The 22674-nt window shown below is 43.9% G+C and overlaps 1 protein-coding gene and 1 long non-coding RNA gene across 2 annotated transcripts in view; one reads left to right on the plus strand and one right to left on the minus strand.

Moving 5' to 3' along the window:
- LOC125887424 (hyaluronidase-4) overlaps positions 1-6728 on the minus strand; it is a 30331-nt gene extending 23603 nt beyond the window's left edge. Inside the window, exon 1 of the mRNA XM_049574218.1 lies at positions 6601-6728. The gene's annotated coding sequence lies outside the window, so the exon portion shown is untranslated. The remainder of the gene's footprint in view (positions 1-6600) is intronic.
- The window catches only part of LOC125887431 (uncharacterized), a 70632-nt gene that overhangs the window by 42910 nt on the left and 5048 nt on the right, over positions 1-22674 (plus strand). The gene's annotated exons all lie outside the window — the stretch shown is intronic.

Raw genomic sequence — 22674 nt, forward strand, 5'->3', positions numbered from 1 at the left:
CTTCACTGGCTTCCTGATAAATACTGCATACATTATAGGATTCTGCCTCTCACCTTTAAGGCCCTTCATAACCCAGCCCCTTTGTATCTTTCTGAACTCCTTCATGTCTACACACCCTCTGATACTCTCACATCCAGCTCACATCACCGTCTGCCCGCTGGATGACTAAAGGTTCTAGAGCCTTCAGCTGTTCTGCCCTTTGCCTTTGAAACACTCCCACAAGGCATTCTCAATATTTACTCCCTTTCCACCTTCAAATCCTGTCTGAAAACACACCTTTTCAAGCTGGCATATGCGCTCTGATATGCAGCTCTCCGGAGCCTTTGTGCTCCACTGTCTCTCAGATTAACTCATATCACAGCGGTGCCTGGACAGCGTGACGTGTGTGGTTGTGCTGCTGCCGTGGTCCCGCCAGATGCCTCCTGCTGCTGCTGCCATCATTAGTCATTAGTCATACTTCTACTGTTATTATACACACATGACTATTGTCACACATGTATACTGCCAGATATTAATACATACTTTCAACATATTGTACCACAGTAGCCAGAACTATAACTATAATATTATTACTTTCAATAATGTTGTTGTAAGCTACTGTCATTACCTGCATCTCTCTCTCTCTCTCTCTCTCTCTCTCTCTCTCTGTCTCATTGTGTCATGTGGATTACTGTTAATTTATCATGTTGATCTGTTCTGTACGACATCTATTGCACGTCTGTCCGTCCTGGAAGAGGGATCCCTCCTCAGTTGCTCTTCCTGAGGTTTCTACCGTTTTTTTCCCCGTTAAAGGGTTTTTTTGGGGGAGTTTTTCCTGATCAGCTGTGAGGGTCATAAGGACAGAGGGATGTCGTATGCTGTAAAGCCCTGTGAGGCAAATTGTGATTTGTGATATTGGGCTTTATAAATAAAATTGATTGAATTGATTGATTGATAATGGTGATAAACACATCAAAGTTTGCACTGATGATGATTTTATACCTAGTTTTATTTTAGAAATGTATTATTGTAAACTACTGGTTTAGTAACTCAGATTATGGATGCTTTGTCTTGTAAGGTGTCCTTGAGTGCTTTTGCATTGTTTAGTTTAATACACATGACAGATATAGGATCTATGGCTGCGAGTAATTATATAGAAATGTGTTCTTTATGCAATTGAGTAAGAGGTGAGGTATTAGAATGTCTTGTTTGGTTTGACCAACAGTTTCAAAAGACATTTAACAGTAAGAAATTGTCGCCTCACAGCAAGAGGGTTCCTGTTTCAAACCCAGGATGGCTGGAGTCTGCATGTTCTCCCTGTGTCAGCGTGGGTTTCCTCCAGGTGCTCCAGCTTCCTCCCACAGTCCAGTCTGTCTCCATGTGTCAGCCCTGTGATAGTCTGGTGACCTGTCCAGGGGAAACCCTGCCTCTCACCCAGTGTCAGGTGGGATTGCCCCCCCCCCCCCCCCCCCCCCTCACGACCCCCGGGTAAGTGGTTAAAGAATATGAATGAATGAATGAAGAAAGTTGTTGTCTCAATAAACCAACAGAAAAGCCTGCCAGTGGGCAGACCACATATGTCAAAAATTAAACTCATATAAATCAATGCCCCGAGCATACATCATACGCACCATATAGAATCACAACTTTGTCCGGGCACAGCAGATAAAAACACTTTAAACTAGCAGTTGATCCAACATGTGGGTTGGGACCCCCACAAGGTGTCGCATGATAACTCTGAGGTGTCACATGATGATTAACAGGACAGGAAAGCAGAAAAAAAACCTAATTGCTTATGAACGCAATGTCTCAAGAATGCCTGAAAGGAACTTCTTTAGATTTGGCACAAACGTCCACTTGGACTCAACAATGAACTGATTAGATTAGGTTGTCAAAGGTCACTGTGACCTTGACTGTCTCATTCTTGTGAATGTGATATCTAAAGAATGCCTTACTGGAAATTCTTTAAATCTGACACAAACGTCCACTTGGACTGAAAAAAAAGATTAGAATTTTGTGGTCAGAGGTCAAGGTCACTGTGACCTTACAAAATATTGTCCATAGCTCAAGAATTCATATGCTGATTACGACAAAACTTGCTGAATCAAATGTCCTTAGCCTGATTGTAATAAGCTTCATTTAACTTTTTAGTTAGTTCGATAAATAGCTAGTTGGCAGCTAGTTATCTTACCTAGTGATGAAATGTGTGTGAAAATAGGCAGGCAGAGGGCACTTGCTTTGGCTCTGATTAACAGTTGGAGGCTGTTCCCAAGTTTGGACACAGAGAAAGATCCGTCACCATCACTGACAGCCTCCCTTCTTAATTTGTCAGATTGGACATTGTGAAGAAGGACAAATGGCATTGGGTGCTTTTTTCATTTTGACTTGAAGTTTTTTCAACCCAGACGTTCAGGGCGCTCCTACAAAAACACGAGGCACATAGAGTGGTAAAACACGAAGGCGCTCAGCAGTGCTAAAGCAGCGAGCAAAAAGCTTCACTTTAATTCAAAATAATTACAAAACGCTGCCAAAGGCTGCTTAAAAGCGCTCTGTTTCATCGGGGCCTTCATCTGGATCGGCGCATCATTGCCTTCGTAACATGGCTACTTCTATGTGCGATGTGGGCATCAAGTTTTGCAATGTGGCCCTACCTGACGCAGTAGATAAATGACATAAATATTAGGGTCCATCCTCTGAGTACCATGAATACTCACACCAAAGTGCCCGGGGCTGAAAAGTGTTGGATGAGCCAACTGTCTGACACTGTTCTCATCAGAGACTCCTGCTAGTGTTTACAGAAATGTGATTTTCTAATGTGACCGTAGCCTGACTAAAATGCTGAGTCGGATAAGTGCTGTCAGTTGTGGTGCTGTCCTGCAGCGTACATCTTCAGACAGTGAAAACAGTGTCTCTGAGCACTGTGTAACTGCCCAGGAGGAGTCATGTCCTCAGCCTGATGACCATGCATTACTTGATCCAACTGAGATCAGCCTCGTCACACAAATGAGCCCCTGTGATGCTTCAGCTGAAAACAAACTGTGAAAATCCTCCACACCGGACTGCAGCTCGTCTCCTCCATCACTTCTTCAAATGCTCAGTAACTCGATTCTGCATCAAGACTTTCCGTGAATCACACACAAAGCTGGTTGAACCATGTTAACCAGAGCAAAGAGAAGCATTTCAACAAATATTCCTGGTGACCCAATGTGGTCGTGATTCATGTTCCTCACGAGAGAGCCTGAAAAACAAAAGCCGGAGAACAGGAACCACCAAGGCTGAATTGTTTCCACTCGGCAGAGCCAAAGTTAATCACAGCGCCTGGTGAGCGCCGAGGCTCCAGAAAACCGCTCTGCCAGGGCGAAGGGGATTGGTGAGTTTGGGGTTAGGGGAGGATTTGTCAGATGGAGAAAACAGATGGATGATCTCAGAGGAAGAGGGAAGACAAATGTAATGAAGATGGAAAATATTGAAAAAATAATCACCAGATATTTTTCAAAGGGAACCTCGTGATCAGCCTCCTGACTGCCTGTTTATTCTGATGGTCATTACTCTTTTCAAAATCCTCCCATTCATAGAAACTTCCTGTTGATTCACTGTTGAGGATGGAAGACTCATGTGTCACAGTGACGTCAAAGCGAACCATCCATCAACAGAGGAAGGTGGAGGAAGATGTTTTGATGAAAGATATCGCACATTTGATGTTGTGAAAATGAAGAACAATAAGACGATAAGACGACAGAAATAAATTCAGATAAACGGAAGTAAAAAAAATAGTAAGAGCTACGTACATCTAGGAAAGAATAAAAGTATTAATATGAACTACACAAGAGCAATTACAAACAACAAAACAACACATTCTCACTGCGACTTCGTCACATACTGACGTTTGGTTTCCACGTCCACATATGACGTCCAAGGTACCCTGGGTGTGTTGGTTGTTGACGTTCTGGGACGCCGTGTCAACTTCAGCCTGTTACATGCATTGTCTGTTTTCAAAATACACTTCTGTTTTCATAGGAAATGTACAGTTTGCATGCAGTCTCTTTCAGAATAAAAGCACTACGTTGGTACAACACCACGATGTGACTTTTTTTTCCTTCAACAACAAAAACGTGTGGTTACGTTGTTTAGGGGAAAAAAAAACAGGGTTTGGCTTTACAATCTTGCAGGACGTGAACACAGCTCTCTTAGGTGAAAGTCAGTGTTTGTTGGACCCATCCAGACGTCAATATGTGACAAGGTCGGAGTGCGAATGTGTTGAAGCCAAGGGGTCTCTAACGCAGCTGTCAGTCATGTCAGTCGCTCAGTAAACTGCAGTCAAACTGTTGAACCAGGCAGCGCTGATCAAACATGAATCAAGATTCTGTTACTGCATTGCCCCTGTCTCACCTGAAATGTTTTCAGAAACATATTTTAATGACTGTGTAGCTGTAAAAAGCTGAGAAAGTGTTAGCTCAGCTGAGGGGCGCTGTTTTGTTTCAGTTCAGCTGTTTCCAACATGGCAGCTGGGTCACAAAGTTTCTCATGTTACAGCTAAACAGTCACTAAAATATTTCTGTTTCTGAAAACATTTCAGGTGAGAAACAGACAGTGTGCTGACAGAATCTTGATTTATATTTGACAATTTGAGTTTCTTGGTTTTTTGGTGCCAGAAGTGACCATATTTGGGCGAGAGGTTGGAGCTGTGGAGGAGCGAGGGGTGGATCTGACTGAGTAGATGAGGACACTATCTGTAGACAGCCTGTCACTAAGAGCTGCCTGCCCATAGGCGAAATATGTGTAACATTAAACCTTAATAAAATGTAAACAGGTGAGTTATATTTAAAGTCAGGAATTTTAACATTGGGCTCTATGGAGAGGGACTTGCTTCTGGAGCCTCAACTGCTGTTATTTGTTGTTTTTGGCACTTCTGTGTTGACTTCATTTTTCAGCCACGAAGGTTGCCGCTTGATTACGACTTATATACCTTTTCGACAGTCATGGGTTGGTTTGGTTTGGGCCGTTAGCCCAGCACTGCAGCATTACAACAGGGCTACCTGCTTGAAGGTGTGTCTTTAACTAATTATGGCTTGTTTTGAGTGATGATATTTAAAAGCAGCACGCTGATCCACAGCTTTAGTCCCCTGTTATGTTTGCTACGTGTTTCCACAGCAGGGCGGGTAGAAGAAGCACCTGTTTGTCTGCAGCTCTTCATCATCATCTCACTGAGGCTTTTACTCTTCTACCCTGCTGTATTATAAGACTTGCCTTTATTGAAAAAAAGCCACTAACAAAGTTCTGCTAATTCAGTAGTAACACATTTCATTTCCTACAGATCCTTCACAATAGAAGTCTCGTTATTTTGTTACGTATAAACTTTTATTGTGAAGCAGCAAAATAAGGAAATGTTGAGTTTTCATGCAGAAACTTCACACAGCTTCCAATGCGGCTGATAGCGAACATGAAACAGTAAAATAAAGCAGAGACGTGAAGTACAAACAGGACGCAGGAGAGAAACTAAACTCCAAACCACAGAGATTCAGTTAGAAGCTACAGACGTACTGAGAGCTGAACACACAGAGACTTTTAAAAACACCTTTCTCTCTGGTCTCCTGCAGACAGAGGTGAAACATGTCCTTATCAGACAATGTGATGATCAACAACAAAAGTCAACAAGTGATTCTCTCCATAAGATGTCAATATACCAGTGACACTCAGCTTATGGCCCCTGGGGTGCCTGGTGGCCGCCAAAACAGTTTCTAATCCACAATAGAAACATATATATTTTTTTTTTTTTCTTTAGTGTACTTAAGGCGACAGAGTACAAATTAAAAGCATTAAAAGCATTGGCCCCTGGCTTTCTGTCCCTCAGCAACATACTCTCATTATAGCAGCATCTTATTATTGGAGGAAGTTCTACTCAGTGAAACACCTGAAGGCAGAGCATCCTTCACATTAATCATCTGTTCAGTGCAGAGTTCAACACACGACCCTGAATCAAAGCACCCTGCGTCTGCTTTTGATCTTTAACCCCAGACACATTAACCCTCTGTGTCTGTGTGGAGGGCAGACTGAAAAACAACAGGCTCCCATAAACAGAACAAACACTATTTATATCCGCCTGTGATGAACTTAAATCCAGCTGCTCTCTCTGACATTCCCCGAGAACTGTGACCTCCTGTGTTGTCGGCTCTTCTGACTGTTTACTGGAAGTCTTTATGAGTCAGCGCGTCTGCGTAATGACTCAAACTCCACCTAACTGGGACCTTTAATGTCTCTGTTACAACTGATGTGCAGCTTCTGAGTAGAGACTTGAAAATGTGCTTCTGTGCGTCTGATTTCAACATGAGAGAAACTTTCTCTGCTGCGAGGGTATTGTTAAGGGTGAGCCAACATTCCTGGCATGGCAGGGCGCCCCCCCACCTCCTCCTCCTCCTCCTTCCCCTTCCTGCATCACCCAAAACAGACGCTCAAGCCATGCTGTAACACCCAAGGTTCCCGCCTCCCTCAGGGTTTAAAAATACACTTTATTGTCCTCCTCCTGCAGCAAAACAAGACCTGCAATCTGGATTTTAAATCAGCCTGATAAAACTAAGAGTTAGAGAGCTGGGGAAAACTTGGTACCTGAGTTTAAGAGCTCACCTGTAGATGCTGCACATGACCAATCATTAGCAGTCCAGGGGGAGGCGGAGGTCTCTTCTTCGGGGTCACTGCAGGGGTCATAGTGGCCCTCTGCGCCGTACGTCCGACAGGCTCATGTTCATTCCCTCTGTGAGTCTGAAACACAAGCCAGCCATCCACACTTATATACAGCCGGGAGAGGGGAGCAGAGGAGAGGGAGGAGAAAGCGTCACAACCACAACACAGCGATTAGAGAGCAGAGAGGGAGGGGGGAAGGGGGGGCTGAGAGACGTAGAGACACACTGTAAAGACAGAGCGAGAGATTTAAAATCCCTGTGAGTTTGCTGAGCTCCTCTGAGGTCTGATCCTCTCTGCAAGAAAAGTCTCAACTCATCCACTTCAATCAGCATCAGACAGGAAGACAGACATAAACACACAGCTGTCAACAACAATTGTACATGCACAAGTGTGTGTCCCCGTGTGTGTGTGTTTGTGATCATGCACGTCTACATTTACATACATAAACTCCAATTTGTCTTGGTTTCAGTGTGGATGGAGCAGACAGAAGGGAATTCAGACACTACATTTAATTTGTGTTGTGTGCAGGCAAACTTGTCGTCCATGTATCAAGTCAAATGTTTGAAGTGCTGAAGCTGCTGATTATTAAAGTTTAAACTTGTGACATGTTCAAAAGCCCCAGACGTGCACCATAAGTGGAGAGTTTTCTGTTTATGAAAACAGAGAAGGAATCGTCAAGCCAAATATGTGTTTTTGAATTAATCTATTTGTAGGGAAACTTCACTCGGACATCCTCACTGTGACCTCGTCACACACTGACGTTTGGTCGTGTACTTTCCACGTCCAGCTACAACATCCAAGGTACCCTGGGTGTGTTGGTTGTTGGTTGTGGGACGCCGTGTCAACTTCAGCCTGTTACATGCATTGTCTGTTTTCAAAATACACTTCTGTTTTCACAGGAAATGTACAGTTTGCATACAGTCTCTTTCAAAATAAAAGCACTATGACAGTACAACAATACAAACTGACCTGAGCACATGGTTTGGTTTAGGAAAAAAGAACAGGGTTTGGCTTTATAATCTTACAGGATGCAAACACCGCTCTCTTGCGTGAAAGTCGGTGTTTGTTGGACACATCCACCACCCTTCCCACCCACCTGTACTCAGACTTACGTCGCCTTAACTTTCGTTCTTGTCCTGCCACGTTTCCTCCTGATGCCGCCAAGCTCCGTTAAACTATAACAGCAACCGGTCACATAATGTGCTGACGTTTAAGGACAGCTTTTTCTGTCAGTGTCTTTTTCAAGTCACTGCCCAAGCGCCCAACGACTTCAGTGTGAGACTGAGCTGAATTGTTTTTCAAAAACTGTGATTTGACCTCGTGCAAGAAAATGTTTCCCAGTGATTTCATAAACAAACTTAATAAGAAAACTTTAAAATTTAAATGTTTGGAAAGTGGGAGAAGATTGAGTGGTGAATTGAGCTCATCAGTCTGAAGATTAGCTGCGTCTGAGTGTGTGAAACTAATGCAGTGACCAAGACTGTTGACATTTCTGTGCTAGTTGTTGTCAGTCTATAGCCCCTTTTACACTGCCAGATTTTCGGCGAATGTTGGACCGTTTTGCCGGCAAGCTGCAAGCGTTTAGACACACAGAGCCGGATTGGTGAGTTGATCCAAGGTGCCCAATTTTCCGCCTTGTAGGGTAAACATATTGGAGGAACCCTTTTAGTTTAAACAGACCGAGGTGGCCTTCCGCAACAGGAGGGGCTGTTGATGACTTGTGGGAGGAGCTGTTGATGACTTGAAGGAGGAGCTGTTGATGACGCCGCACGTGCGACCCACTAGCAGTGGATAAACAGGAAACAGCTGATAGCAGGAATTAGCGAGCAGCTAGTAGCAAGAGGGAAACACAAACCTGACAGACACTGTAAAGATGAGCAACTGGGGAGACAAGGAATTGCGCGCCCTCCTTGTCCTCGCAAACGAAGAGGCCATTAACCGTCAGATGACAGGGACGGTGAAGGACGGGTCGACTTACGAGAGAATCGCCGAAGGACTGACCAGCCGCGGCTTCACTCCCACGTCACTGTTTACGTCACACGCTGAGCTACACGTTTTGTTACTTGCTCACGCCCCCCATTGCCCCGAAAAAGGCACATTCTGTATAAACAAAAGTAGGTAGGCGGCATTTTGCTGCACTCCCCGATTTTGTTTTTACACTGTCAATGCTGAAAAAACACTGATTGGGCTTTCCTGCAAATTTGCACAACTCCTATCTAAAAAGGGCTTATGATGAGGGTAGGCAACCTGCGATTCTTTAGCCCTTCTCAAGTGGCTCAATGTCACTTTAACAAAAAAAGTAGTTGTTGGACCCACCCTACTCGAACTTGCGTCACCTTAACTTACGTTGTTGTCCCACTGTGTTTCCCCCTGACGCCGCCAGGCACCAGTGAACAATTACAGGAACCAGCTGTGTATCATGCTGACATGAGAGGACGGCTTTTTTTATCAGTGTCTGAAGCAGGAAGTCACTGACCATTCAAGTTAACAGAGCACTAAACCCCCCATTTAAAAAAGTTTGGACACCCCTGGCATAACCCAAGTTTAGTAAAGAGGAGCTTTCTGATGACGTACTATTTTCAATTCTGATGGTAAAAAATGTCAACTCTCGTTCATGTATTGATGCTACACCATCGCAGCTCATCTCTGAACGCTCTAGTCTGTTTCTATTTTTCCGTCGCTCAGCGCTACGTCACGTTTGGTTGCTCTGATGGGTTGAAGGTCTGGCCAACTGCATCTGATCCACGACCGTTGGTAACAGCCTTACTGAGAGTGTTTGGACTAACTTGAAAATTACAATTTGGTCCTGCAATGTCGGACTACCTCAAGAATGCATTTGGTGAGAAACACTGAATATCAATTTAACTTCTGTTTGTTCTCTGCACAGGGCACCTTTAACAGCTCTAAAACATTTTTGACCATGAACACTGGTCCTATGTGTTTGAAGTATGAAGGGTGACTGATGTTGATGTGCATGATTTAACTTTATAGCATTTATGGTCAATGGCTTTCTGTAGGAAACATTAAAAGTTACATTTCCTGAGTTCAGAAGGTCACTTTTGGGTTTGAATGTACTTTAAGAAACTGAGAGGTCTGAAGAGGCAGTGAGGGCCTGCGATCAGTGAGTCTTCCCTAAATGTACATTCAGTGCTGCATTTCTTGAGCAGTTTGCACCACTAAGTGCACTTCTGCACTGATGCTTTCTCTCTAATTTTGCTGAGCATTTGAGAATGGGAAATGTCATACAGACACGCCAGTCTGCTGCTTTCAAAACCAGTTTAATAAGTGAAACCACATAAACTCAAAGAGCCCTGAGAAAGCCGAGAGGACATGAAACCATCAGGGTCTCAAACTGTCATGTGACAACAGACATCTATTCATTTTTCTGCCAAAATAAGTCTGCAGAAGTTTTAACGAGTATATTTATCTCCATGTATTTCTTAATTTGTGTTTGCTCTCCTCGGCACAGCGGAGTGTCACTGTGCTGATTAAATGACATTACATGTGGACCCGGCACTTTAACCCAGCCCGAGCTCAGATTCCAGTGGTTAACCGCACATATTTACAACCAGAAGACAAAAGTCGCAGCAAACTCGATTCCTGCGAGTCCCTCTGTTAAATATACACATGGATTTTCCCGTTTTAACTGTGTGTTTTCATACTGAGTAAATATGTCATCCAACTAAACAGCTTTCACAGTGATTTCCATCTGCAGGGAGAAATACTACATAGTTTGTATTTTGTTAATTGTATGTGATCTTGAAACTCTGTCCGTTACTCGTAGTGAAAATATTAACATCTTAGATCATCTGTGTTTATTTATTACGAGCTTTGAACATCAGAGAGTGTTTCCACGCTAAGAAGCTTTGAGTGGTGACTAGGAGCTGTTGGTTTTCTCTCGTGTAATGACTTTTACAAACTCTCATCTTTCTGTTTTCTTTTAGTCTCATTTCTGTTAAAGCCCAGAGTGACTAACAGGATGAGACTGCACTCATCAGGTCGTCTAATGAGGCTGTTAAATGTTTGGAACTGGTCAAAAACCGGCCGTCAGATACGATGAGACAGCGCTGTGCGAGGTGACGTTACATGGACGGATGCTCTTCTGAGGCCGTTATGCTCAGCATTTTTTTTCCCCAAGGCTCAGCTTTATTATCATAAGATAAAGGACTGCACATGTAGCTGTAGTTACAATAGAAAAACACAATAAAACTAACTTATATTTGTAAGGACATTTTAGCTAATGGAAGAACTCTTTACCTAAAGGGACAGTCTGTAAGATTTAGGGAGATTTAGTGGCACCAAGGGTTTAGAATTGCAGATTGCAACCAGCTGAAAGCTTTTACCAAGAGCCGAATTATCCACAGAGGTCTCGTCCTCTCCAAAACAAACTGACCAGTTAATTTAAATCAGTACAAACAGTGAATAAAGCAGTGTCACATTACAAATCAGTGTTTTTCTTTAACTTAAGATCCAGTCATTCAGGAGGTTTTTACAGGGAGCCAAATTATCTGCAGAGATGTTTTTCTCTCTGAAAGAATCATTTCTAAACATTGTGTGCGCACAAATTGAGACCTGAAAGAGGCGTACGCCACTTCCAGCACAAATGTTGTGATGCATAAAAGCAGACTCAATGGGACAAACTTTGACCCATGATTATGAACATTTTGGAGACTGTAAATTGGCACAGATGGTGAGGTGGAAGACTGATTGCAGAAATTGTCGAATTCATTCATTCATTCATCTTCTAACCGCTTCATCCTCTTGAGGGTCGCGGGGGGGCTGGAGCCTATCCCAGCTACATCGGGCGAGAGGCAGGGTTCACCCTGGACAGGTCGCCAGACTATCGCAGGGCTGACACATAGAGACAAACAACCATTCACGCTCACATTCACACCTACGGACAATTTAGAGTTATCTATTAACCTAGTCCCCAATCTGCATGTCTTTGGACTGTGGGAGGAAGCTGGAGTGCCCGGAGAGAACCCACGCTGACACGGGGAGAACATGCAAACTCCGCACAGAAGGGCTCCCACGCCTGGGATCGAACCGGCAACCCTCTTGCTGTGAGGCGAGAGTGCTAACCACCACACCACCGTGCCGCCCGAAATTGTCGAATATTAATTTTAATTTATTTACTGTATTAATCCCCCCGAGGGGAAATTCATTTTTTGGGATGGGAACTTGAACTGGCGACCCTCCGGTTCCCAACCCAAGTCCCTATGGACTGAGCTTCTGCCGCCCCAGTTATTTGGTACATGTCATTTTTTGGCTTTTGTCCATCCCTCCCCAGACGGCCTAACGCCCATGCACACTTGGACCCATCTAACGCTAACGCCACACATGTGACCTCAATGATTCTCTGTAAGGATTCACACCCACACAGGGTTTAAAGCCTGTGGCTCCGCACCAGTCTGTTAGAACTGAAGAAGCTTCTTGGATGAGAGGTGAAACATTTTCGAGAAACCAGTTGCCTACGATACAGCACTTAAGATTACCATGACCTGGATGACTGAGAATCTTCGCCAGCCTTTTGTCCGTATGAACATTTTCAGAGTGGATCCCTCGCATTGTTTTATAAATGTGACCGCAGGTGATTTAAACCAGTGAAAACACAGAATAAAGCAGTTTAACATAAAAAAATCAGTGTTTTTTCCAATGCTATCCTCGGGGAGGGGCGATGTGAAAACATGAATGTCCGTATCTAGAGTCAGTGTTTGTTTTGTCCATTTTGGGCTACTGTAGAAACATGACGGTGCAACATGGCGGTCTCTGCAGACGCGGACCTGCTCCCTTTGTAGATATAAACACCTGATTTTATGGTGACAAATACACAATGATACTTATTTGATAAGAAATCAACTCTGTCAGCAGAACATAAGTGTCCAAAGTAAAAGTGTTATTATCATTATGTGGCATACAGTGAAACTTCAGTCAGTAGCCTGGGCTATTATTTAAATCATTATTTAAGTCAACAGGCCTGTATTTGGGACAAGCCTTTAATTCCTTCCACACAGAACTGTTGCTCCCAAAGATCAGGAAATATAATCAGATCGTTTATTTCAACCAGTATGAATACTACCTGTTAAACAATTAGGCTTCAGATAATATATTAATTATGTGTTATGACACTTGTTTCACAGCACTCAAGGATTACAGCACCCAGCGTACCAACGCAACACCACTTTATCCTGTTAAAACAATATTCATAACTTGGAGTCATATTTATGAAAAACATTTTTGATTCTTTTGGCGTGTGAGGCGAAGTTGTTTATTGGCCTTGGACTAATTAGGCAAAACCGGCTTTACAGAGTTTCGTCAAATTAACTCAAAAATAGTTGATTTAACGTAAGCAATAACGTCGAGCTCACACGGGATGAGTTTTAATGTCAAGTAAACATCATGTTTTTGTGTCACTTTGACAATCTGGAGCATCCGTGTCGACTTTAAAGTTTTGTGTCATGAATGGTGGACACACAGGGACGAAACTGGTGTCCATCTTCACATGTGGCTCTGGAGACGTGACGTAAGATATGAGAGCAGTTCTAGTGTGTGTGTGTGTGTGTGTGTGTGTGTGTGTGTGTGTGTGTGTGTTTCCTATAAATCACCAGCTACTGTGAGCCTGCCTCAGATGTTTTCCTCTCTCTCCTGGATAATCAGTGATCAGTGTCTCCCTCAGATCTTCTCTCTGAACTCATCAGCTGCAATTTTCTCTAATTTGCTCTCTGAGCTCACCTTCCAATTTTATTCTGTTTAAAACAAAAGTAGGCACACACACACACACACACACACACACACACACACACACACACACACACACACACAGAGTTGTGTTTCTGTCACGTCAGAGGACATTACTTTGACTTACTTCCATTTCCTGGAGACTTACCCTCACCCTTACCTGAACCTGAACCTGAACCTGAACCTGAACCTGAACCTGACCTTACCTGAGTCATATTTTGTCCACAAAAGGAAGGTGAGTCCCCACAATGTCAGCTGTGTTAAGTGTGTAAATAGTTTTATGTCCCACCAAATATGAGTAATACACACACACACACACACACACACACACACAGAGTGTTTGTTTCACTCTCAGTCCCGGCGAAGGCTGAATCTGCAGCCAATGGGACGCTCCATCAGTTTGACGGACTGTGGGTGGTAATTACATGCTCTGCAGCGTAGGAGGGACATGAGAGGGAGCAGTTTGTTGAGGGTGCCGAGAAATCTGAGGAACATTGTTTGATGAAGTCATCTGTGTTTGGTTGTGATGCTCAGCAGCAACAGTTCAAATACACTCCTCAGTAAGTGTGTCACTTCAAACAGAGCTGCGTGTTTAGTTTGGAAAAATCCACAGGGTTTTTAATTCGGAATAACTGAAGGCTGTTTTCCATCAAAAGAGCCAAAAGAGTTCAGGAACTATAAACGTCCCTCAGCCGTTTAATGAGACTAATGATGAGGAAGAAAATAAAAAGTTAGGACTGTCACGCAACGAGACAACAACAGCAACGCAGCACACATGGAGTCTGAGCTGCTGAATGTCATGGTCTGTGATTACTGCACCTTTCAATCCAGTACTGGTAGAGGTGAAAGACTTTATCACTCAGATAACAGATCAGTGGCAGTGATAGCAATTGAACAAACGCTTAAACACTTAAATTCTCAAACAGTGTTGGACTAGCAATGTACTGTTACACTACATCAAAATGTTTCACTGCATTGAAACTATCCACAGAGAAATGTACCAGCATTAAAAATCTCTTGGTGCCCACTGTGCCATTGTTTTTCTATAGAAGCTGGCGTTAACGCTGACATTGAGGTACTTTTCGACTTCCGCGTCGAAAGTTCAATTTTGTTGAACTTCGACCCGTTTGACGCTGACCTTTCTGTTTAGAGCCAATGATATTACAGTAGAACGCAGGCAGGGGGCAGGGGCAGAGATGGCGCGCGGAAAAATTTAAAGATCCGACTGCAAGATGGAGGAGAGATCAGCGTTGGGTCAAGCTGACGGCGAGCACTGCAGCGTCTGCAAATCGGCAATCATGTGCAAGCACCTTAAGCTACGAGAAAATGTCCCGGAGAGTGAGTGACCTGACATGGTGCGTTGGTAAATTCAGTCTGACGCTCTACACTAAAATGAGAGCCCTGTTGGTGGAAGAAACGCAGCGTTATATTTCTACATGAATGAACCAACGGTTAAGTTAATCACACATTCACTCCGCTCGGCGCTCTGCTGCTTCAACAGTGCGGTGCTCTGGATAACAGTACATTCAGACAGCACTCCGAACTTACGTCGCGCCACTCGCATCATCTTCCTCCATTGTCTAAAACAAGCCAACAGAACTTGCTAGCTAATGTCTGTGGAGAATTATTTTGCCTCCAGCTAAGCCCCGCCCACCAAAAAACATCATACAGTCTACTAACAGTAAGAGGGTCTACGAAAACAACTCATTGCAGTCAATGTTCGAGAGCTTTTTATCCAGGAAAAAACCAACTCCCTTGTTTACTTGCATTTGTTTACAAGCAGGTCTGTCGAATATGGCAGCATGATGTCGTACGATCCAGCGGCTGATGAGGCAGCAATGTTTCTATGTGCTTAAAACACCCACATCTATTTCTTTATGTGTTTAATCCCATGCCTTGACGCACATTAACTTTTAAGCAGGATTTGGAACTGCTGTCTTTTTTTGTTTGTTTATGTGACTCGACGTTGCAGGCTTTAGTATATAAAATGTCTAGTTTCTATTGTCTATCCATAAAGCCTCTATTAGGAAAAACACCCCAAAATAACCTCCAACAGGGTGGCCTCATTTTTAATAATGACAACTCATATTAACAAAATACACGTACACATTATTGTACACACTGTACTTTACACACAGTTTGTCCTCATACATGTTCAAATAAATGCAGACTCACAGGAAAACACACCTACAGACTGATTTCATAATACCTCTGCTCGTGTGTGTGTGTGTGTGTGTGTGTGTGTGTGTGTGTGTGTGTGTGTGTGTGTATGTGTGTATAGGAAACCACATTCCCACAGTGGGTGGTGGTGGGGAGGTGTATTTGGATTCCTCTGGCCTGGCGTTGTGATCCTGACTGCAGATTCGTTTCCACCACCTCCATGGATGAAAGGCCCCCCCTCACCCCTTCACTCCCCCCACTCACTCACTCACTCACTCACCCACTCACCCCTGCACGGAAACCTCAGGTCCCCACCAGCGCCTCCTCACCAACATATGGTCTGTGTTATGAAAATGTCTGGGCTCAGACTGCGCGGATCCTCCCGCTCGCTTTAATGGCCTCGGCTGTAATGAGGCATCGAGTTGCCCACGGAGGAAGTGATGGTTCAGGGTCGGTGTATGTTCGATACAGGCTGTATAATGTGGAGGATTTCAGGAGAAAATGAGCAGATTTTCATCTGTGAAACGTGCGCGGCGCCGGCTCCTGCAGGATGGCGGTCGACAGAAATTCAATTTATTCCTAAAAGGATGGAAACTGAAAACTGGTTTCTGTGGTTGTTTCAGATGGAGGTCATCATCCCATCATCATACTGACTGTTTCAACTGTTGGGTCCCTTTTACCTTCATCTCCTCTGGTTTCATAGGTCCATATACTGTATGTAGTTTTGCATTTGTGAACTCGTCCACGATCCTTTCTGAAATCATTCCTTAAGTATTTAGAGTTCTTTCTTAAGTTTCTCTTCATTTCTAGGAAAATCTTCTTGCAGAGACCAAACATTTTCTGCAGATAAATAATCCATCACAGTCAAGTGTTTTTTCCTTTGTGGTTCACCTTAGTAATTTTTACAGAAGTCTTTTTTTGGTGCTACATGCAAAGCTGGGTCGACTACTGCAGTCCAGAGGGAGGTGGTAATGCACTGTCAGGGTTGAGTGCTGTTCACATTTAAACCAATACCAGTACTGCCATCTGTAATTGGTACCTGTACCCAACGGTACCTTTTTTTGGGACTTTAAGTGTGTGTGCCCGTGTATGATACTGGGCTATTACTTAAATAATGTAGGAAAGAAAATAGCAGTGCTGCAGCGGTAGTTCTAGCTTGCTGGGAAGCTGACGGAGCAGCCACGGAGCTCTGCTGCCGGCCTCCCGCTTTCAGGGAACTTGCGCCTCCTGTCTGAAGTATAACCCAGTGGCTCTGGGAGCTCCATGGCTGGCGTCCAGGCTTTGCAGTAAGACCTCTTATCTAAACCTGGCGTTCTCACCCAGATGTGCTCCCAGGTACCGAAATTTGGCAGCAATGGATTGAACGTAAATCGGTACTTGGCAGTGGTGTAGTGGAGGGTATGTGCAGGTATCCAGGATATATCCTCCTCTTTCTCTGGCCGTTTACAGTATACCCACCTACGAGCCAAAAATCCATTTAAAGGTGCAAAAAGCAAAATCATTTCACCGCTAGGTTTGCTGTTGTGCACTGCCTGTAGACCAAAACAAAGTGTGTCATGAGTCACTCCTCCCTCTACCTCTGCTCTCCTGGCTGTGCTGGCAGCTGAGTGAAGTGGAGCCTGAGGAGGAAGCACCGGTCAGCCCCGGTTTCACTACAGGCAGATTCACTCGCCACAGGGAGAGGAAATAAAACCTCAACAGCCAACTTAGTTTGGCAGTAGCTCAGTCCATAGGGACTTGGGTTGGGAACCGGAGGGTCGCCTGTTCGAGTCCCCGTCCGGACCAAAATATGGAGCGTGGACTGTGGCTGGAGAGGTGCCAGTTCACCTCCTGGGCACTGCCGAGGTGCCCTTGAGCAAGGCACCGAACCCCCCAACTGCTTGGGGCACCTGACCAAGGGCAGCCCCCTCACTCTGACATCTCTCCACTTTGTGCATGTATAGGTCCTGTTTGTGTGGACATGTGTGTAATTGACAAGCAAGAGTGAAAACATTGAATTTCTCCTCAGGGGATTAATAAAGGAAATAAACTTAACTTAGCAGTTAGTGATGTCTTTCACTCACTCTCAGTCTCTGCTGTGTTTAGCTATTTCCCTGCTTTCCTGTTTGCGTTAGCACTAGTCGGCTGCCACGCTAACGTCCCTACTCTTCTCAGCTCCGGCTCACGGAGAAGAGTAGGGACATTAGCGTTAGCTTCTGGAGTTAGCACTAGAGCTTCTATGGCTACTGGAGTAGCTTGCAGCTATGGAGCTTCTACCAACTCTTCTAGTCACTGAGCCTCGCCTCCATCTCAGCAAATATACTGCATTTATTACAGGTACCATCATCATTGAAGTAGGCAGGGAAATAGCTAAACACAGCCGCCAGGCTACATTTTACAATGCTAATTGCAAATGTTAGCTGGGCTGCCGAGCTACACACCTAACACAACCATAACGCTTGACCCATTGCTTGGACCGAGCCGCTAATAACTCAAGCTCTGGACATTAACCCATGCTACGATTGTAACATTAAATTTAATTGAATCGACATAGCGACATGTACCTAACGTTTCTGTAACACTAATTAAAACAGACATTTGACTCCGCTATTTCACTTCGAAAATACGTGCTGCCATTGCTCACTGGCTGTAGCCTTTTATAGGGAGGGAGGGCCAAGGGCTCCGAGGGGGGGGAGGGTTCACATGAACATACATGAACGCACAGCCGGTCCGGCTTGTAAACAATGGGCTGGAGATCAACACACAGAGAGGGTGTGTGAGGTCATGCTATACTCCAGATGAAATTACACCTCTAGTTCTTCACATAGCGTTTTTTTAATTCCTTCAATCTAGAAATGATGAATTTCGCTTATTGCTCCTTTAAATATACAGAAGAGAATATCCACTTCCTCCTTTGTAACCTGCTCATTTACTTGATCGTACACTCACCTCCTCAACTACCGCTACAACTCTGGTATTCTGTGGTGCCGGTGTAATTCAGTTGGTACCCTTACACATAGATTTCGGTTCCCAACCTCACTGAGTGTCACTGGGGTCTAAATCATTGCTTTTAAATCATCCATTTGTCCAGTTTACTCAGTCTTTAGTCCCCAGATGGAGGTGAAATTAGAGGTGTAAATAATCACAAGTTACATCACGATACGATGATGTGTCAATTCTTTGGACAAAAATACGATATTTACCAATATCACAAAGTCTGCCATGATTTGATTTTCATATGATGCAATTCAGGGGCTTGCCATCCATACGAGACGATATTATCTGCTCCTTTAACACAGTCAGTCACAGGAGAAGATGCCTCCCCTTTCTTTTTTGCTATTGGCCATAAAAGACAAAAAATAACACATAAATAATGTAAATATCTGTAACTGCTCAAGCGCAGAAAAGTTTACTTTAAATGAACTCCACTAACACACACAAAATAGCACATGGGATGAGTTGACCTCCAGGGCTTTCTGAAGGTTAAATGATCCTTACATTAAACTACCCTGAAGGCAGACTTCTTCAAGCAGCCATAAAACAACAAGATCATTTAACAACAGTATGAAGTTCAGCTCAGTGGTAACTATTAAAGTTCAGAGACATGAAGGTTGTTTGTTGCTAGTCACCACTGTTAGCTTGAGCATGTTCACATTGCATAAATTAGCCTCGTGGCTAGCGGACTTACCATTCATAACTTCTTACTCACCGCTGGTTTAAGTCGCTGCATCTCCCGACAGAACAGCACGTTTAGCCTTCAACACTTTTTTTCAGCCCAACGTTGTTAAAACAGAGCAGCTAATGTTGCTGTTGTGCGAAGAGAGCAGAGTGAGATGGCCGTCCAGGCAGGTAACGTTACGTTGTGTTTATCTCAAACCGGCATCGTTTACATACGACATGTGTTCTTCGTCTGTTGACATGTATCTTCTCCGAAATCAAAAATATTTCCAAACTGGTGATTTATTACAGAGTAAATAACCTTATCATCACGGTCTTTCTCTCTGCCTGTGGCTGTTTGACAGTGACGCAGACTTTCAACATAAAAGCCTAAAGATGACGATACGGATAAATGTTTTCACTTTGCATTGATCATTGAATCGACATATCAGTCCAGATCGATGGAGCGTTACACCCTGATGAAATGCAAAGAGAAACATGCAGGATGGGCTTCTGTGAGTTCTGTGACCGATCAAAAAAGGTTTTATCTTTGTAGCAGGTTTGGGAAGCAGCGAAAATAATGATTTCAATCCATCGATTCTGTCACATCAGAAAACACTAATTTGTTGTTCTGGAGGGCAGTCTTACACATCTTGATGATACTGACAGGTTTTTGGTAGTGAGAGGCATTTTGCTGTTGATATTCAAGCATGTGCACAGCTGATCAGTTGCTTGTGGACAGTTAAGACCTTGATGTTTTTCCTGTCATGTTGTTCAGTCACAGTAGATCAGTTTTCTTCCTCCACTTAAAGAAGTCATATCTCATCTGGGAAAATATGTACCGATGTTTATCATGAAGCAGCGTCATCATTTCCTGTTTAAAACAACATCATCATATCCCTCTGATCTTTTTATCGGACCATTGCGCAGACGGAAGTGGACATAATTTCTGTCTCTGACCTTTGACCTTCAAGAACTGAAGCTCAGCCTGCTGTCTGCAGTTATGTTAAACAATGATCTGCCGGAGGGACTTCTCGTACAGTCTTGTGGTTTCCTTCAAACATGTCAGTGAATTTCTCAGGCTGTGTTTTATTGCAGTGTTGCCAGTTTTCCCCTGCAGCCATATTATTGTTTCTGATGCCATCTTCGCCCACCGACCTTACTCTGCATTTTATGGTCTTCGAAGAGCTTCACAGAGTTGTTGTGTTGATGTAGGATCAAGATCTGAGGGGTCGGCTGGATTCAAAATCAACAGCCTGACGCCGGACTGCTTGGACAGCAGCCATGTTGGTGTTTTTATTGGAGGAGGACTCCTACTCAATCTGAAGTGATTCTCTTCCTACAGCATGTATAAATGTCTCAGAGTGATTTAGTCTTTTGTTGAGAGTCAAATAAGTTTTATAAGCCAGTGTAAAACTCAGATAATTTTGACTTTTTATCCCACATTTTGAGCTTAATGATATCTTGACTGACCCCTTGATTTTTTCTCTTCACATCACCAGCAGGCCAGTTTCCTCAGACCAGCATCATTTTTCTCACTTCATCATTTCTCCTCTTTTTTTCCTATTTTACAGAGTTTCACTGAAAATAATAGGATCTTTAGCCATGCTGGCTCTATAGATGTCAGTCGGTTTTAGGGCTTTTCCAATGGCACTTTGAGCTGCACAGAGTCGAACAATGCCAACTTGATTTGCGTTTCCATTGCCAGTGTAAGGGCATCGTCATATGAGGTATGATTGATTTGTATTGTGCCTGAATATGATTGTCCGCCCTCTCTACTCCCCCACTGCTCAGCTTTCACATTGGTAAAGTTGTTCCACACCCGAGTACACTTACATCAACAAGGCAAAGCCCATCTCCAGGCCAGAAGAGGAGCAACTGCTGTCAGACGTGGAGCTATCTGCTTCACGCTGGAGCTCTGACTGCAGGTTGAAGGTGGCTGCGAAGTCAGATCTGGGGTTGCCCGTGGCAGGCTTAACTGTGTCTGATAAAGGGGCCTGGTCTCACTCCGAAGTTGTTGAAATCCAGCGCTTGGGCAGTGACTTGTGGCGTCAGAAACCAACGACGAAAGGAAACGCTGTGGGACAAGGACGAAAGTTAAGGCAGTCAAAGTCCGAATCAGGTGGGCAGGAGTGGTGGTGGATGGGTCCAATAAACACTAGCCATATTTCCATCAGCCTGTTTAGATGCACATCTAGAAGTATCGCATCAGAAAATTATGATGGAAACGCCAAAATTCAAATTAAAATCCCCTGATTTGCACAAACTAAAATACGCTCGCTTTAACCGGGTTTTGGTTGATTCGAAAAAATGTTGATTCGCAAAACGGGGGATGGAAACAGAAACCTCTCTCCATGGTGATATCCACACTCTGGGTCGGGAAGGCGGTAATGCATTTACAAGCTGGTTGCCAACCGCCAGAAAACGTAGAAGAAGAAGCACGCAAGACTTGTTTTGTTTCCGGTTCTGCGGAAAAGCGAGTTCATAGTTTTCACCAAAGTCCGTACATTTAATGGAAACACACAGAATTCGTATTTCTTTTAATGCACATTTCCCAATGATTCAAATCACTTTTGGATGGAAACATAGCTACTGACTTTCTGCCGAGAGAGCGGTGTTTGTAAGTTGTTGAAGGAAAAATAAAGTCAATTTCCCTGTAGTCGTGTTAAACAGCAGCTCACTTGCATGTTTTGGTACAGTTTTTGTCCACACCTAATACACCCCATAGATGTATGATAATAACTAGATACTAGACACCATGGTGGCGCCTAAAAAAAAAAAATGTTTTCTAGCTTCTGGGTTCATTTCCATGGTGTGTGGCCCACTGAATATGTGCAGTGGTGTATCCCTGCTGCCCTTGCCCGTGAGTTCCTGCTCGGCTCATAGACTTTACATTGTGATGATGTTATAGATTTTAAAATCATTTTTCTGGGCTACAGTAAAGTTTTACAAATGTAAAACCTGATAGAAAGAGTTGGGCTTTACCTAGTTTGCATTTCAATGTGTCCTGTCAACAGATCCACAGATGTGCCCTTCATAATCGTGGTTTGTGGGGAAAATGGTTTTTGGGCCGTAATGCTGAGCTGCGCTCCTGGGGGCCTACTATACCCATACCTTATACTGGAGTACACACCAATCATCCTTGACACCACCTTTTCAAGACCTAGGCATGGATCAGCATATTGTGCACAGGTAAGGTACACCGTGTTCACAATAATCAAACTGGACTTGGGGTCTAGTGGACTTGGATCCAGGCTCGTGTCCCAAATGTGAAAACCCGCTAATGTGCCAAGTTGTGCCGCGTCGCACCCGAGATGTACCATCTACGGAGTCAAGCTCCACCGAGAGAGTTGCAGACGGGCTTCATCATCTTTATTCAGCATCAACATTTAAAAATGACTCAGCAACAGGTTTAAATGGACTCCACTTCTACTGACAGACACATCAGATCCTGCATCAGTCTGACCTGTATCTCAAAAAAGC

This window comes from Epinephelus fuscoguttatus, linkage group LG4, assembly GCF_011397635.1.
Source record: "Epinephelus fuscoguttatus linkage group LG4, E.fuscoguttatus.final_Chr_v1".
Taxonomy (NCBI): Eukaryota; Metazoa; Chordata; class Actinopteri; order Perciformes; family Serranidae; genus Epinephelus; species Epinephelus fuscoguttatus.